This window comes from Cervus canadensis, chromosome X (genome assembly GCF_019320065.1).
Source record: "Cervus canadensis isolate Bull #8, Minnesota chromosome X, ASM1932006v1, whole genome shotgun sequence".
Taxonomy (NCBI): domain Eukaryota; kingdom Metazoa; phylum Chordata; class Mammalia; order Artiodactyla; family Cervidae; genus Cervus; species Cervus canadensis.
Window position 1 is genome coordinate 117,488,939 of NC_057419.1, and position 16,562 is coordinate 117,505,500.

Genomic DNA, 16,562 nt, shown 5'->3' on the forward strand with positions numbered 1-16,562 from the left:
TAGTCCTGACACTTTGCTCTATAAGTCATTCTTTTATTTCTCTACCAGGTATAATCCTATATCAAAGAGCAAGGTGAATTCTGCCTTTTTATTACTTTCCTGTGAAGTGGTGGTTTCTCGTGCCGGGGAATATCTAGGGCTAAATCATGCATTGTGATCCCTCAACCCTTTCTATCTAAATTAAATAGAAAGTCAGAAGCATGGCAAGTTGCCTACTTTGTTCTACCCTTGGAGACTACATTTTAGCTTTTATGGAACAGAATCAACAATTTAATGGAGAGAAATAAAAATGTATGTCTTTAATGATCACCTTGGAGAAAATGAAAACTCTGTCAACCTCCTTGACCCAGCATGCAGACACAAAAGGGGATATGTGACGAAAGGTTCCTTTGCAAGACCCCCTGGGTATGGAGTGGGCTCTGGGACTCTGGGGCCCCACCGCCTTTGAGTTAGCAATTGTGCCTGGGCAAATAATTCCAGAGATGCAAGGTAACTTGCTGCAGTGCTTCCAATCATGCTGCCTGCTTTTTCTTCTCACATCAGAATAATTTGCAGAGATTTCAATTTAATGTTGTCATTCAGTTGCTAAGTCGTGGCTGACTCTTTGTGACCCCATGGACTGCAGCACACCAGGCTTCCTTGTCCTTCACTATCTCCCCGAGTTTGCTCAAACTCATTTGCTAAATTTAATGGGGGGAAATAAAATACAGTAGAAATTCCTTCTGTTTGGATAAGTTGTTAGGAGGTTTTAATGATAGAGAATTCAGAAAGTTCAACCTAGTCTAATAGTTAAGTAACATTATAAGGATGTGGACTCTCAAGCTAGACTGTCTGGGTTCAAGTCTGGAAGCTCCTGTTTGCTAGCTGTGCAACTGTTGGCAAGTCACTCAACCTCTCTGTTCTTCAGTTTTCTCATCTGTACTATGAAGATAACAATGGTATCTGTATTCACAGGGTTTTTATAAAGTTTAAGTGAGTGAAAATTTGTTGTGTTTAGAATTGTGCCTGGCAGATAGTGATCATTAAGTGGAAGAAAGTGAAGTCGCTCAGTCGTGTCCGACTCTTTGCGACCCCATGGACTGTAGCCTACCATGTTCCTCCATCCAAGGGATTTTCCAGGCAAGAATACTGGAGTGGGTTGCATTTCCTTCTCCAGGAGATCTTCCCGACCCAGGGATTGAACCCGGGTGTCCTACATTGTGGGCAGACGCTTTACCGTCTGAGCCACCAGTGATCTACACTGAAATGTAGGTATTGTTATTCCAATTATTGATATGGAAACTGAATCTCAGACAGGTTACAGGAGTATGTTTCAGATCATTTTCAAAATCAAATATACGCCCTCCCCCTTGGATGTGACCGGAGCTTGAGGCGTGCAGGGCCGGAGGAGACTCTGCAGACCTGGGACCCAGGGCAACTCAGAGGCTGTGACTAATAGCTCTTCAAGTCTGCAACAAAAAATGGCCTCCAATAAAACTATATTGCAAAAGATGGGAAAGAAACAAAATGGAAGAGTAAAATAGTTGAAGAGGCAGAACCTGAAGAATTTGTAGTAGAAAAAGTACTGGACCACCGTGTAGTGAATGGGAAGGTGGAGTATTTCCTGAAGTGGAAGGGATTTACAGATGCAGACAAGACTTCAGAACCTGAAGAAAATTTAGATTGTCCAGAGTTAATTGAAGTATTTCTTAATTGTCAAAAAGCTGGTAAAGAAAAAGATGAAACAAAAAGAAAATCTTTGTCTGACAGTGAATCTGATGATAGCAAATCAAAGAAGAAAAAAGATGCTGCTGATAAATCAAGAGGTTTTGCCAGAGGTCTTGATGCAGAAAAAATAATTGGTGCCACAGACAGCAGTGGGGAATTACTGTTTCTCATGAAACAGAAAGATTCCGATGAGGCGAACTTGGTGCTGCCAAAGAGGCAAACTTGAAGTGTCCTCAAATTGTAATTGCTTTTTATTAAGAGAGACTAACTTGGCATTCTTATCCAGAAGATGAGGCTCAGTAATTGTTTGCATCGTTTCTTATATATATTTATATATGTATATAAAATGTAGGTCTTGGTTTTTTTATTTATTAGTGTGAAGAAATAACTACATTCTAATGAAAATCAAGTTTGATATGTTCATTTTGAAATAGTATTGGGGAAGTTACATTGTTTTTTTTTTTTTTTTCATCTGTAGCACTGGTTAATTAGAACAAATAAAAGCTTTCTGTAGTTGCTTCCTTCAGCAGAAAAGAATTTGATACTAGGTTATATTATTTTCTTAGCGTTAGAGAACAACCTTTCTAAATGTTGGGGGAAATCTCCAAAGTCATTACTCAATCAGAATTTAGAATTTGCATTTAACTCGTATATGCCTAAGGCCCATTCTAAGTTTCTTGTATTTGTATAAAATACAAATGTAAATGGTTTGGGAGGGTTTCTTTTGTTGTGGTTTTTGTTTTGCTAGATATATTTAAACAACAGCCTTTCATAACTGTGGATAAGCCCCTATTTCTGGAATTCCATCATGTTGAGCAATATAAGAAATCCCTTCAACTTAAATTGAATACTTAAGTCTTAAACTTTCAAATTAAATAATTTTGTAATTAATTAGACAAATTAAGCAATTTAAATTGGGTAATTTTTTAAAGCATCCCTGGTGATGGACTGGGAGGCCTGGCGTGCTGCAATTCATGGGGTCGCAAAGAGTCGGACACGATTGAGCGATTGAACTGAACTGAACTGATCAGAATCTGGATATTTATCTGCATAAATGCAGTTTTATATGCAGAAACCCTGGAAGGAAAATTTTTATCGCTAATAACAACCTCCCCAACCAAATGAAAAAAATAGAAAAATTCTGGTATGTTTTAATCAGCAAAGCAAAACTTAGTTAAATGGACACTTAATGGTTCCTTTTGGTGAACCATTGTTTTACAAGAAATTAAAGTTTCTGTGCTATATTTAGGAAAGATTGTGATATACAAGATGTCTCAGATTTATTCATGGAAACCTAATCAGATAATTTTAAGATATTGGCAATTTGCGATCTACAGGAATAAATGAGTGAACAAACTTTTCTAATCTACGCTTGACCTGCATGTTTTTTCAGACTTCACCCCAACCTATTCCTTACATGAAGGCTCAATTTTCTCAGTATTTTGGGTTACTAGTTCAGCAGATGCCAAGAAAAACAATACCTTTGTAGTAATCAGAATGTTATTCAACTGTATGTTGTTTACTTTATTGTAAATACTGGTGAACAGTGGTCAATAAATAGTTTTATATTCCTTTTTAAAAATAATTGAATATGCTTCGTGCAAAAGTGAGGATCTCTAATAATTAGTGATGCTGAGAAGGAAGTCCAAAAGGGAAGGGATATAGATATATATTTGTATATATATATATATGATTCATTTTGCTGTGCAGTAGAAACTAACACAACATTGTAAAGCAACAATACTCAAGTGAAGACCTCTTCCATTACTCCCCAGTAGTTTTCTCTTTGTAGCCCCATGGGATTTTGCTCCCCACTTCCTTGGAGGATGTGGACCTTGAACAAACTTCTCCTGATACCAGCCTTTGCATCTTCCTTAGAGCAGTGACTGCAGGGGCCTCCAGCACTGTTAGGGGAAGCACACTGATTGAAACCGCCCACCCTGGCCAGGCACCGTAGTAACCATTCGCATGAGTTGTTTTATGACAGGAGATCCTGATAAGGAATACAGAACTAATAAGACCACCACCAACCGGAAGTGTTTGGGAAAGGTCCAAAGGAGACACTGCGTGTCCGTCCACTTCCCAGAATCCCTCTCGCTAGCATCCGTCTTGGCTGAGCGATGCGTGTGCCACCAAGAAAGACTCTGAATTAGAATGATTGGCCAAAGACCACCCGGAAACTAATCCCATCACCATAAAACCCGAGCCTGCGAGCCACGCGCAGAGCAGTTCTCCTGGGTTCCCTTACCCTCCTACTCTCCACCCGGGTGCCCTTTCCCAATAAAATCTCTTGTTTTGTCAGCACATGTGTCTCCTCAGACAATTCATTTCTGAGTGTTAGACAAGAGTCCAGTTTCGGGCCCTGGAAGGGGGTACCCCTTCCCGCAACAAATGGCGACTCTGGTGGGGACTCTTCTTCGCTGAGACTGACATCCTGACCACTCGGGGTACTCAGAGGCCAGCTTGCCTGCCAATGGACCAGACCCAGCAGCCGCAATTGGGACCCTTTTGTCCCTGGTCTCCTCCTGACGCAGACAACTGGCCAGAGTGCCCCGACCAGTAAGGAACAAGAGACTTTATTGACCTCTCTCCCCTTCCCTCTCTCTTTCCTCTCCTTAACCCTTCCTATCCTTCCCATTTTTCTAGTCCCCTGGTCTTGGATGCAGGAATCTGGTTGAAGGGCCTCAGCTTGAGCTGAGGATTGGAGACTGATCACCTCCTCTTGGCAGAGAACTCGAATTCTGGTTTTGATTTCTGATAGGGCCGTGTTCCAGTCCTCCCTTATCTGGAGGCCCAGGGAAAAGTCCCGTAACGCCTGGGTGGCGTAACACTCCTGCAGGTGGCAGGAGATGTCTGTAAGGCCCCACCTTTTGCCCCCGTCTCCTGCCTCCTCCCCCTTCTTCTTTCAACCTGGCTTCCTTTCCTTCCTTTGAAATCTTTGAAGACATCTGAAGTTCTGTGTCTCTATAGAAGGTTTTCTGAGAGACTGTATTCTTGTATTTAAGGGAGTGTCTGATGTGCCAGGTTTATATATGTGTGTTTTAACTCTGTGATCTGTGTTGTGATTTTTGATGGCCATTTTGCTTTGTCTGGCCACCATTTGGTTTAGACCTGCCACCATTTTGTTAGAACTTGATTTTCTTTCCCTGTGCCTTGAGACCAGGGCTCTCAGGAACACTTATCTAGACCATCTCTAACTCCTGAGACTGAGGGAAAAAGGGAAAAGGCCTTTAAAAATTTTATTTATTTCAACTTTTTTTATAAACTAGTAAATTTCATATTGTAATATCTAATTCATGACTAAACTTAGAAAATGAAGCTAGATCTTGCACTGTGTCTGTCTAAATATGTCTTGGTATGTCTTTGTCTCTGAGTAATATTTTCTAGGTTAATTTGTAAATGAGCTCTATTGAATTGGCTTAAAGAAAGGTAAGCACTTAAAAATCAAATAATTTTAAATTAAACAATAAATTCCAGGTTCATGTGAACTGGGAAATATTCAGTATTAAATACCTGATATTAATGTTTGTTTGTTGACCTATCTAATATAGACATGTCTTAGAGTAATTAACATCAAGTAGAATATTTTCACTGTACCTAGGTTTAATATAAGTTAAATATTATATCTGTTACAAGTTTATCAACAAGGAAATTACCTCGAGTGAAGAAACTTCTAAAAACAATGTAAATGAGATATGAGTTTGTATATAAACTCTATTAAGAATAATTATTCTTTAGGAATATCTGTCTAAAATAGTCTCTCAAGATTGGCGTAACTTAAATCTCTAAGGGTTGTGCTAAGTGTGCTAAGGGTTGGAAGTCTATTGAATAGTTAGGTCATTTCCAAATAAAATAAGATTTTGAAACATTTACTACTAAACACTAATATCCTTTTACAGAAAAACTAAAGAGATTTGGGGCTATAAATGAATAATGTTTGGTGCCATCCTAAAATGTTCTAAGAAAGCAAGGGTTTTAGAAATTATCACTGGTATTTATGCTCACCAATCTATAAAATGCTAATATAAAAGTTAGCTCTTGGTTGCTAAAGGAAAGTAGGAAGTGTGTTTTCAGTAAAAAAAAAAAGGGGGGGGTATGAAAAAGTACTAAAAAGAGTTATGCTGATCAGGATTTTCTAAAATTGGATTACAATTAGTTAGATAAATGGATTTTGTTAGGAATGACAGCCATAAGAAAACTGGTTAGAGCCAACTAGGTCCAAGATGGTGGAGCTGACTTTCACTAGACCTTGAACCTTGGTATTTACACCCATTGTGACATATCAACAAGCTAAATGATACACCCATCAGTTCAGTTCAGTTCAGTCGCTCAATACACCCATCAACATTGACTAAATCTGACCAAATGTTCTAAACGCTTTTAATTGATCTTTTCGATAAAACTTCCTAAATTGAATTCTTTTGAAGTTCCTTTGACCTCTAGCTAACTTTGGGGTGCTTCAGAGGGCCCCTGAAACATCCCAAAGAGAGAGATTAAACTGTGTTTATTTGGTTGGTTAAATTACATGAAAAAGATTATCAAATGAGTAATAAAGCCGCTCATGTTATAATGTATGGTAAAATTACTAATACAGATATCCTAGAAATTATATGGAGTTCTTAACATTTTGATATGTCCTGGTATTCTAATGAAAACCTGATGACATCACGAAAGTTAACAAAGGACTGAATGAACCAGCGAATATGCTTATAACTTTTATGGTTTCTATCTGAAAAATTACAGGTTTGAATCTTGCTTTTTCAGGGAGTAGGGAAAACCTTCCTCTCAAACTAATTATGAAAATAATTTGGTAAAATTATATGTTATAAACAAAACAATTATATTTTCTCTGTATCTGAATCCTCCAGAAATTTGAAACGCTTAGGTTTCCAGTAAGTTTATCAAATGAGCTACGAAGGTTATCTCATTAACAGGTACAAAAATCTCAAGGAATTTTTGAGACCTTAAAAAGGGAAGAATTCACCTAGATTTTTTAGGCAAAATCTGTAATAAGCCTTTGGTGTGTTTCCCAGCCCTGTTTTATTTTAAAATTTCAGTCTGAGATTCTATAAATGTTTCAGCAAAATAAAAAATCTATGATCAATTATGGTTATATAAATCATCAGACCAAAATTAGTGAGAACAGACCTATTTTGCAAACAAGCTAGCCTTAATTTGGTTATATTTGATAAAAATGAGGTAATTTTGGGGAGAAAAAGATGTTTCAATAAATGTTAAATCCAAGTTTGTTAATGGAGGTCTACCAATGGAGGTAGTAAGACTCATTTCTTGGATAGTTCTTTGCTGTTATGTGATATTAATGTAAAATTTAATTGAATTCTTAAAGAACACCTTAAGTTTGTTTCTGAAGCTTATCTCAGTAATCTATCTTTGGATAAAGATCAGATGCCTCATGACCTGCAACCAGGACTGGAAAAAGACATAATCTAAGGAATTGTCTCCAACCTGGATGGAAGGACTTTTTTATCAGGAGAAACTACACTACACCAGGATGAGAAGACAACGACATCAGAGGTAGACTGCTTGCCCAAGATGCTGGACCTGATTCGTATGATCATTTATAATGTTTTCTTGACTTCTGAGACCTTTGCATATAAATCAAATGCTTTTCTATCATAGGCCTGATCCTATGCTAGTTTTAGAAATCAATCCAGTTGTTGGGTTTGTGGCCAATTATCTGTGTCTAGTTCTGGGTTACCTTAGTAAATTTCTCTACTACAAGGCTCTAACTGGTTGGCCTTGAGAAAATTTACTTAAAAAAATAAAATTATAGTCATATTCAGGTCACTAGATGGGATCTCCTCACCGGGCCAATTAATAATGCCTGCTCTGGCTCTGGCCATAAATTTGAGCTTTTTTCTATTACTCGAGCTCAATCAGAGCAACAAGAAAAGTTTCAGCAAAGGAGGAAAAAATCTCCCACAATTGTGGGATGGATTTATATAGAAAACACTGGGCTATGGTAATTTAGGTTTAAAGTTTCCCCTGTGTTGGAAACAATTAAATCATACTAAGGATAATCAGTCTAGTAACACTAGACTTATAGACGGTGGTGCCAATATATAATTTCCCTGGAAGATGAAGATTCTACAGAGTAGACTAAGTCAGATGACCTGAGATATACTGGGCTACATCTAATGGAAGCTCTTAACTTAAGTCTTACTTGTGACTTTACTAATACTGCTGGCTATGTTATTTGTATTTCACCTGTTTTACAAAATTGCTGTTTCTTACACTGCCAAATGTGTGACTGAGGCCTCTGATAAAATAATATATAGTTCCATATGAGAATGATGATGGTAACAGTGTAACTCTAGATATGGGAAGAAGCAACAAGAAGGAATGTTTTCCTGGACCAAGAGGCTAGTGAGACAGATGGTCCAGAGAATTTTGGATACTGTTTTATGGCCTAGTCCAGTAACAGCACATTGAGTGGCCTGTCAACAAAATCTTTGCCAAACCTGAGAATGGACATTCTCAGCACCATGGGATAAAATGGTCATGAAATGCCCCCCTCAAAATCATGGTCAAGTTTATGAGCAAAAAGGGACTCTGCCAACTGAAGACTGACACTTGCCATCTACACCTACAAAGATTTAATCATGGCCACTGCAACTGCTGACTTTCAATGGCCTTGAAAGGAGTTCAGGGTGAAAATCAGGAATGAGGCACTCTGTGCTCTGAGAAAAACTGGCAGAACAGGCCTTCAGATAGTTAGATCTTTTCAGGAGAAGATTTTATGAGTCCCAATTTTTGCATCTTCTCATACCTAGAGAAACACTGACGTCATTAATGGTGACATCTGCTTTGGCTATTAAGGAAAATTTTACAATTGAAAGTCAAAATAGAGTAGCTATGGTTCAGACATCCTGGGAAATAACTAGGTGACATTATGGGTGTAATTTCAGATTAGACGTTGTATTGCTAAACACTTGAGTTTTCTGAGTCATGTCAGGCTTAGATGCCACCATTCTCAAAACGATATCTGCTGGAAGCTAGTAACTGCAACCTTACTTTTTATAAAACTAGGCAACTGGCTACCTGGCTACAAGTCTCCCCGAAGTGCCAGGTCCAGACTGGGTTTCAGGACTATCCTTCTAAAAAGAAATGAGATTTATTTTGTCTATTAAAATTCCAGTTATCCCTCCTCCAGCTACTAATTGGGTCTGTTACAACAAAATGGCAGACCAAGGGATTGAGATTTTAATTATACAAGGCTCAGATCTAGGACTTGGAACTCAGGAATACTTCCAATTCAGTGTCTATTCTCCAAGCTGAGGCAGTCCTATGCCCCATTTTGACAGGAAGTTATCACAGTCATAGCTGCCCTGTTCCCTAAATTAAAACTGAGTAGGACTCTGGGGCTCTGGAATACAGATCTGTTCTCCATTTCTTTTCTGTAGAAATAAGGCTTTAGCCTCCTTGACCTTCCGTGAGTTCCAAAGGGTGGATTCAAACAATTGCTAATCAGGGAAGGGAGTGGATATAGAAACAGAGGAGAAACAATCAAATGGTGGTATAGCCTTGAGACAGGGTCCTGGTTCCTACTCAAAGAAATATGCATAACAATGTCTTTGAGTTCTACAGAATTGGAGCCCCCACCCAGGTGGAAGATGGTAACTTCAGATTAAACACAAGATTCCTGGAGCACAGCTCTGTTGCTTCACCACCAACCAATCAAAAAAAAAAAAAAATGGTCACAAACCCTGCAGCCCTCACCCCAAATGTTGCCTCCTGTTTCTGGGGACCAGTGATGACCATCCTGTTAGGTCTCCTGTTTGGCCCCTGTCTATTTCATCCCTGAGAGGAGCCAACAGTTTCAAACTAAATTGCTGTTATTACAAGGGTGAAAGCTGGTTTCAGATGTGGAACACCCCAACTTAGATCAGGTAGAGAGAGACTTCTGCTCTGCTAGGCAGGCCTAGGCCCATGCATAGCAGGAAGAAGTTACAGAAGAAAGAGACCTCTGCCCCAATTCCCAAGAAGCATCTTGAGTATGAAGTCTCTCAGGGGGGAGTTGTTAAGGGGGGCGCACTGATTGAAACCACCTACCCTGGCCAGGCACCGTAGTAGTAACCATTTGCATGAGTTGTTTTATGACAGGAGATCCTGATAAGGAATACGGAACTAATAAGCCACCACCAGCCGGAAGAGTTGGGGAAAGGTCAAAAGGAGACACCGCGTGTCCATCCACTTCCCAGAATCCCTCTCGCTAGCATCCGTCTTGGCTGAGCGATGCGTGCGCCACCAAGAAAGACTCTGAATTAGAATGATTGGCCAAAGACCACCCGGAAACTAATCCCATCACCATAAAACCCGAGACTGCGAGCCACGCGGCATAGCAGTTCTCCTGGGTTCCCTGACCCTCCTGCTCTCCACCCGGGTGCCTTTCCAATAAAATCTTTTGCTTTGTCAGCATGTGTCTCCTCGGACAATTCATTTCCGGGTGTTAGACAAGAGCCCAGTTTCGGGCCTTGGAAGGGGTCCCCCTTCCTGCAACAGCACCACATAGCTCAGTATAAAGGAGTCTCTGGTTTTGTCACTTCTCATCTTAAGACTGCTTCTGGAAAGCTGTAAGTTACCATAGTAGGCACACATGAATGAATCGACCATATTCTCATTCATTCTATAAAAGAACTTGGGCAGCTGACTCTGTTCTGAGTTCCTCCCAGAGAAACCACATTGTCTTCTTCAAGCAGGCTGTGCTGTGCATAGTTGCTCAGCTGTGTCCGACTCTTTGTGGACCCCATGGACTGTAGCCCACCAGGCTCCTCTGTCCACAGGGATTCTCCAAGGCTGGAGAATACTCCAATACTGGAGTGGGTTGCCATGTCCTCCTCCAGGGGATCTTCCCAACCCAGGCATCGAACCCAGGTCTCCTGCATTGCAGGCAAATTCTTTACCATCTGAGCCACCAGGGAAGTCCCTTCCTCAAGTATGTTATGTTTAATTATAGCTTCGTTGTAGACTTTACAAACTTTACTAGCCAGCTTGATATTCAGCAACCTATATAATCCTAGGTGCTGCTCCTCACTCCCAACTATCCAACTAGACCTATGAATACTTACTTCCCTTAGATGTTACCAGTTGGGATCCCTACTCTGGGCCCTGACCTTTATGGAATTTTTCTGGGGCTTCCACCTCTCCTAAGGGCATAATAGTGCTTTGCGGCCACTCCTTGGGTAGCAAGAGCATAGTGGACATAGCAGGGATTTTGGGGTCGGACATACCTGAATTTTAAGACCAAGTTGACATGTTTAATAGCTGTGGATAGTTGGGCAAGTTCACCTAATCTTTCTGAACCTCAGTTTCCTCATATAGAGACTGGAGACAATAAAACCAACCTCAAAGTGTTGCAAAAATTAAATGAGGCGATGAATATAAAATATTCAGAATGGCACCTGGCACCTAGACCCTTAGGGAAACTTGAACTCCTATTTGTTCTAAGTTTCGAGAATCACAAACTACACATTTTAATGAACAGGATTATGATTTCTCCCTGGAGTTCCTTAAAATCCTTGGATGGTTATTGCCTGGTCCCATTCCCCTTGATTGATCTACATTGATATAGTTTGTAAATTAGGATCAGAACATCTTATGCACTTAACATATTCTAATCTGGTACATCTATGTGATCTGATTCAAAATCCAATATACAGGGGAAAGGAGAAGGAAAGCAGCAAAGGGGAAAGTAAAAAACACATTTTCTGGACTGTGGTAGATATGTTTTCAAAGCTTGCTGCTACGTTATCTACCATCCCACATGCCCTTTTGCAGTGTGGTCTTTCCATCCCTCCCATTGACAGTTGAATTTTGACTAGCCTGGTGACCTGTCTTGACCAATAGAATGTGGCGGACATGATGGTTGCATCTTGAGTGATCTTCAGTTTCTGTCTTCTTGTATGGACTACTTCTTGGAACCCAGCCATCATACTGTGAGAAAGCCCACGAAGGCTCATAGAGAGGCTGACATGACGGGAAACCAAGGCCCTCAACCAACAACCTCACCTGAGCTCCCAGCCAGGAGCCAGCATGAATTGCCAGTCTTGTGAAGAAGGTAATTTTGGAATCTCCAGCAATTCCAGAGGCCCAGCCAATACCACATGAAGTAGAACCATCGATCAATCCACACAAACAATAACGAATGGATGTTGTTTTAAGCTCTGATGTTTTAGAGGTGTTTGTTATACAGCGATAAAGCATCTGACACTGAAACATTTAGTAATCATATTGTGTCCGTGTACTTTGTTTGCTGTGCTGTGCTTAGTCGCTCAGTCATGTGCAACTCTTTATGACCCCATGGACTATAGCCTGCCAGGCTCTTCTGTCCACGGGAATTCTCCAGGCAAGAATACTGGAATGGGTTGCCACTTCCTTCTCCAGGGGATCTTCCCTACACAGGGATCGAACCCACATCTATTGCATTGGCAGGCAGATTCTTTACCACTGAGCCACTTGGGAAGCCCTTTTGGATTGTTCATCATTGATAAAAAAAAAAATCTTCCTGCTAATGGAGGTGGGAATCATTGAGTTCCCTGTGAGACATTCATACAGAGGGACAGAGACCTTCTGGAGGACAATGTATATCTTTTTGTGCCATGACTTGGATGCTGCAATTGATTTTCCTTATCTTTGCATCAAAATGTTATTTCTTGCTTTGTTTTGGGTACAGACAGGAATCTGAGGCCTATCAAAGAAGCATACGTACAAAAATCCTAATATAAATGGCATGTGTGAAGCATAATTCTTCATTTATTCGTTCAAAAGTCATTGCTTCCAACTGGTTACAGGCACTGCTTTCACATGCCAAACAGGTTCTTCCTCTCTCAAAGCTCAAGTGCCTTATTGGTGTGAAAATTCTAAAACCTTAATATACCATAGTAAGACTAGAGATTTCTTTCTTGTTTCACCACTATGGGAGGTCTCAGCTCCTGGTTTCATTGGTTTGAATCTATGATTGTACAAATGTAATCCAGCATCTTGTACAGTTAAGTAAGGCCTTCCACAATATGCTCAATTAGAAATCATTATTTGGCATCGAACCCTGTGATGACCTAGATGGAAGGCCCTCTCCTTAGCAACAGCATTTACTTGGCAAATGCTCTCATTCTGTATCTAGCCACTAAGACGCATGAAGGGAAATGGAAACTATTTTGTAGACCGACCCTAAATGACAACCTTCTCTCAGAAAACAATCTTAATCACCAATTATTGTTCAGTTCATTGTGTTTAGATAGGAAAAGTATCTGATCAGAGGTAGCCAGAATTTTCAATTGCTGTTAACAAATTCTGAATAAGAGCAAATTGGTTTTCAAGGCAAAGGAGCAAATGTTCAGTTGATCCATTGTTGCAAATAAATAATTAGAAAATTGGACTAGAAAGTAAAGGGTCCTTAGTGAAAAGCCACTTGAAAACTGACTCTATTCACTGCAAGCCCTGGGCCCAACTATTTCTTCACTTGGCCCCTCTAACCTACTTTTTTTTTTTTGTCTAAAGGATATTTACCCCAAATGAAAGTGTTCAAAGAATATTCATAGATAAAGAAAGCCTGTGATGCAGGCCACTGCATCCCAGTTTCATTTAAACTATAATTCATTATTTTTTCCTATACTAATTCAAGAACTCATTGTTCATTATTCTTTCATCATTCTGTGATTAGAACAATTTGTATCTGTCCCTTGTACATTGGCCAGATAATGAAATAATCATTTGTGCATCTACACAGTATTTTACACTTATTGTTCACAGTCGAATTCACTCTGTAAAGACATTTTATCATTCTCTAACAAGGCGGGGAATCTCTAAAGCATCTGAATTTATTTGACAAATATTTATTGGGTACCTACTATGTGCCAGGTATTGGAACAACAGGCAAGAATCCTCATCCTCTTGTAACTTACAAGCTAGAGAGGAGAAACAAGAAGTAAATAAATAAGTAAAGCACATGGTGTCTAGGAGGGTTAAAAAGTGCTATAGAAAAGATAAATAGAGACCGGATTAAGAGTGTTTGGCAGGAAATGTGTGTAATTTGCAGTAAGATTATTGAGGAACGCCTATTGATAAAACAGTTTAAACAAAGACAAGAAGGATGTGAGGCAGGCGATAAACTATGTGGATACTTGACAAAAGCTTTCCAGGCAAAGAGAATAACAAATGCAAAGGCCCTGAGGCAGGAAGAAGCTTAGATGTGCTTGAGGAAAAATAAAGAAATCCTTTGTATGGAATGCAGTGAGGAAGAAGGGTAGGAAATAAGGTAATGGAGGAGAAGGATGCTGTTCAGGAGTGCTTTGCCCTTTAGATGAGGAATAAATTCTATAGCTGGTTATAATCTTACGTTTTAACAGGATCGCTGTTTGCTGTCTTGAGAACTGACCACAGGGCAGTAGCATCAAGAAGAGGAATTAGGAAGCTACTGGAGTAATCTAGGTGAGATGTGATGATAGCTTGGGTCAAGGTGGTAGCAGTGGATAGCAGTGAGAAGTGATGGCATTCTGTAGATATTTTGTAGGTAGGAACTGCAGGATTTGCTATCAGATTGTATAGGGGGCGTGAGAGAAAGAGAAAGCAAGGACTCCAAGATTTTAGCCTGAGCTACTGTTCAGTACCGAGTTGCTGTTTACTAAGACAGAAAGACTGATGGAGGAGCTAGTTGCACTGTAAAAATAAGGAAGTTCATTTTGGACCTGTTAAGAGTGAGGTTGTGGGAGGGGGGATCGGGATGGGGAATACATGTAAATCCATGGCTAATTCAAGTCAATGTATGACAAAAACCACTACAATATTGTAAAGTAATTAGCCTCCAACTAATTAAAAAAAAAAAAGAGTGAGGTTGTTTGTTGCAGGGCCCAGAGGCGAGACCAGGTAAGAACCACAGGATTGGAGATCTACCAAAGGTAGCCAATATTCAATTCATGTATCTCTCAGTTTATCGCACCTAATTAGCACACAATAGAAGGTTAGTCAGAGTAGGGAAAATAGAAAAGGGGAGGCAGCAAGGAACCTTTCTGAGGAGAAGTCCAGGGAGGAGGTGACTCTGCGGGAGCTGCAGTCTTGGGCTGTACGACAGCTTGAGAAGGCCTCTGGAAACCTCTGAACAGTGGTCCTCCAGGAAGGAGCCTCCAAGTCCCTCGTCACAGTGGTCCCATGTTAAGGGTAAGAGTTACTTTAGGATGGCGTGGGGGTGGTGGTCTATTTTTTCATTTTTTCTTTATTTTTATTTTCTGTCTTTTTTAAAACTGAAATATCGAAAGTCGCCCAGTTGTGTCCGACTCTTTGCGATCCCATGGACTATACAGTCAATGGAATTCTCCAGGCCAGAATACTGGAGTGGGTAGCCTTTCCCTTTTCCAGGGGATCCTCCCAACCCAGGGATGGAACCCAGGTCTTCCACATTGCAGGTGGATTCTTTCTTTACCAGCTGTGCCACAAGGGAAGCCCAAGGATACTGGAGTGGGTAGCCTATCCCTTCTCCAGCGGATATTCCCAACCCAGGAATTGAACCATGGTCTCCATCGCAGGCAGATTCTTTACCAACTGAGCTATCAGGGAAGACCTGAAACTGAAGTATAGTTGAGTTATAATATTGTGTGGGTTCAGGCATACAGCAAAGTGATTCCATTAGTTATATATATTTTTCAGATTATTTTCCATTATAGGTTATTACAAGATATTGAATACAGTTCCTTGGGTTATATAATTGCTTGTTGCTTATCTATTTTATGTATAGTATTTTGTGTCTCTTAATCCCATACTCCTAATTTCTCTCTCCTCTCTTTCTCATTCTGTAAGCATAAGTTTTTTCTCTGTGTCTGTGAGTCTCTTTCTATATTGTTATATTCACGTTTGTTTTCTTTTTTACATTCCACATACAAGTGATATCATACAGCATTTGTCTTTGTCTGACTTAGCTCACTAAGCATAATACCTTCCAAGTCCATCCATGTTGTTGTGAATGTTAGAGTTCCCTTATTTTTTTATGACTGAGTAGTACTGCGTTGTTTATATGTACCACATCTTTTTCCATTCCCCTGTTGATGGACATGTAGGTAGCTTCCATGTGCTGGCTATTGTAAATAATGCTGCAATGAACATTGGGGTGCATGTATCTTTTCAAATTGTGGTTTTCTCTGGATATATACCCAGGAGTGGGATTGCTGTGTTAAATGGTAGCTTTATTTTTAGCTTTTTAAGGAACCTCCATACTATTCTCCATGGTGACCACACCAATTTACATTCCCACCAACAGTGTAGAAGGGTTCCCTTTTCTCCACACCCTCTCTAGCATTTATTATTGATATTTATAGACTTTCTGATGATGGCCATTCCACCAGATGATAACTCATTTTACATTTCTCTAATAATTAGTGATGCTGAATATCTTTTCATGTGCCTGTTGGCCATTAGTATTCTTTGGAGAAATGTCTACCTAGATCTTCCCATGTTTTGATTGAGGTGTTTGCTTTTTTTGGTATTAAATTGTGTGAGCTGTTTGTCTATTTTGGAAATTAACCTCTTGTTAATCTCAGCATTTGAAAATATTTCTCAGGGGAGAGGGTCTTGGCTTTTACCAATTTCTCCTTCTGTTCCAGGGCATTGTCCAACAAAATTCTTACCTAAAGTAGTACTCCTTGTTTATCACTTTAAGACACTCAGGGTTCTACAATGGATGTTTCAAAACTGCTGTGGAAGTTCACATTGGCCACTGTGACTCTATTCTGAACTACTTAGGGTCATTTAAATAATATGAGTTTCACACAGATGAATAGGAATCACAACACAAATCACATCATAACAAAGGCACCTACTAGACCTCCAAGAAGAGATATCTAGTAGGC

General features: G+C 39.9%; 1 pseudogene; it reads left to right on the plus strand.

Moving 5' to 3' along the window:
* The first annotated feature begins 1,460 nt into the window (after window positions 1-1,460).
* LOC122435380 lies at window positions 1,461-2,010 on the plus strand (annotated as a pseudogene).
* The last annotated feature ends 14,552 nt before the right edge of the window (window positions 2,011-16,562 follow it).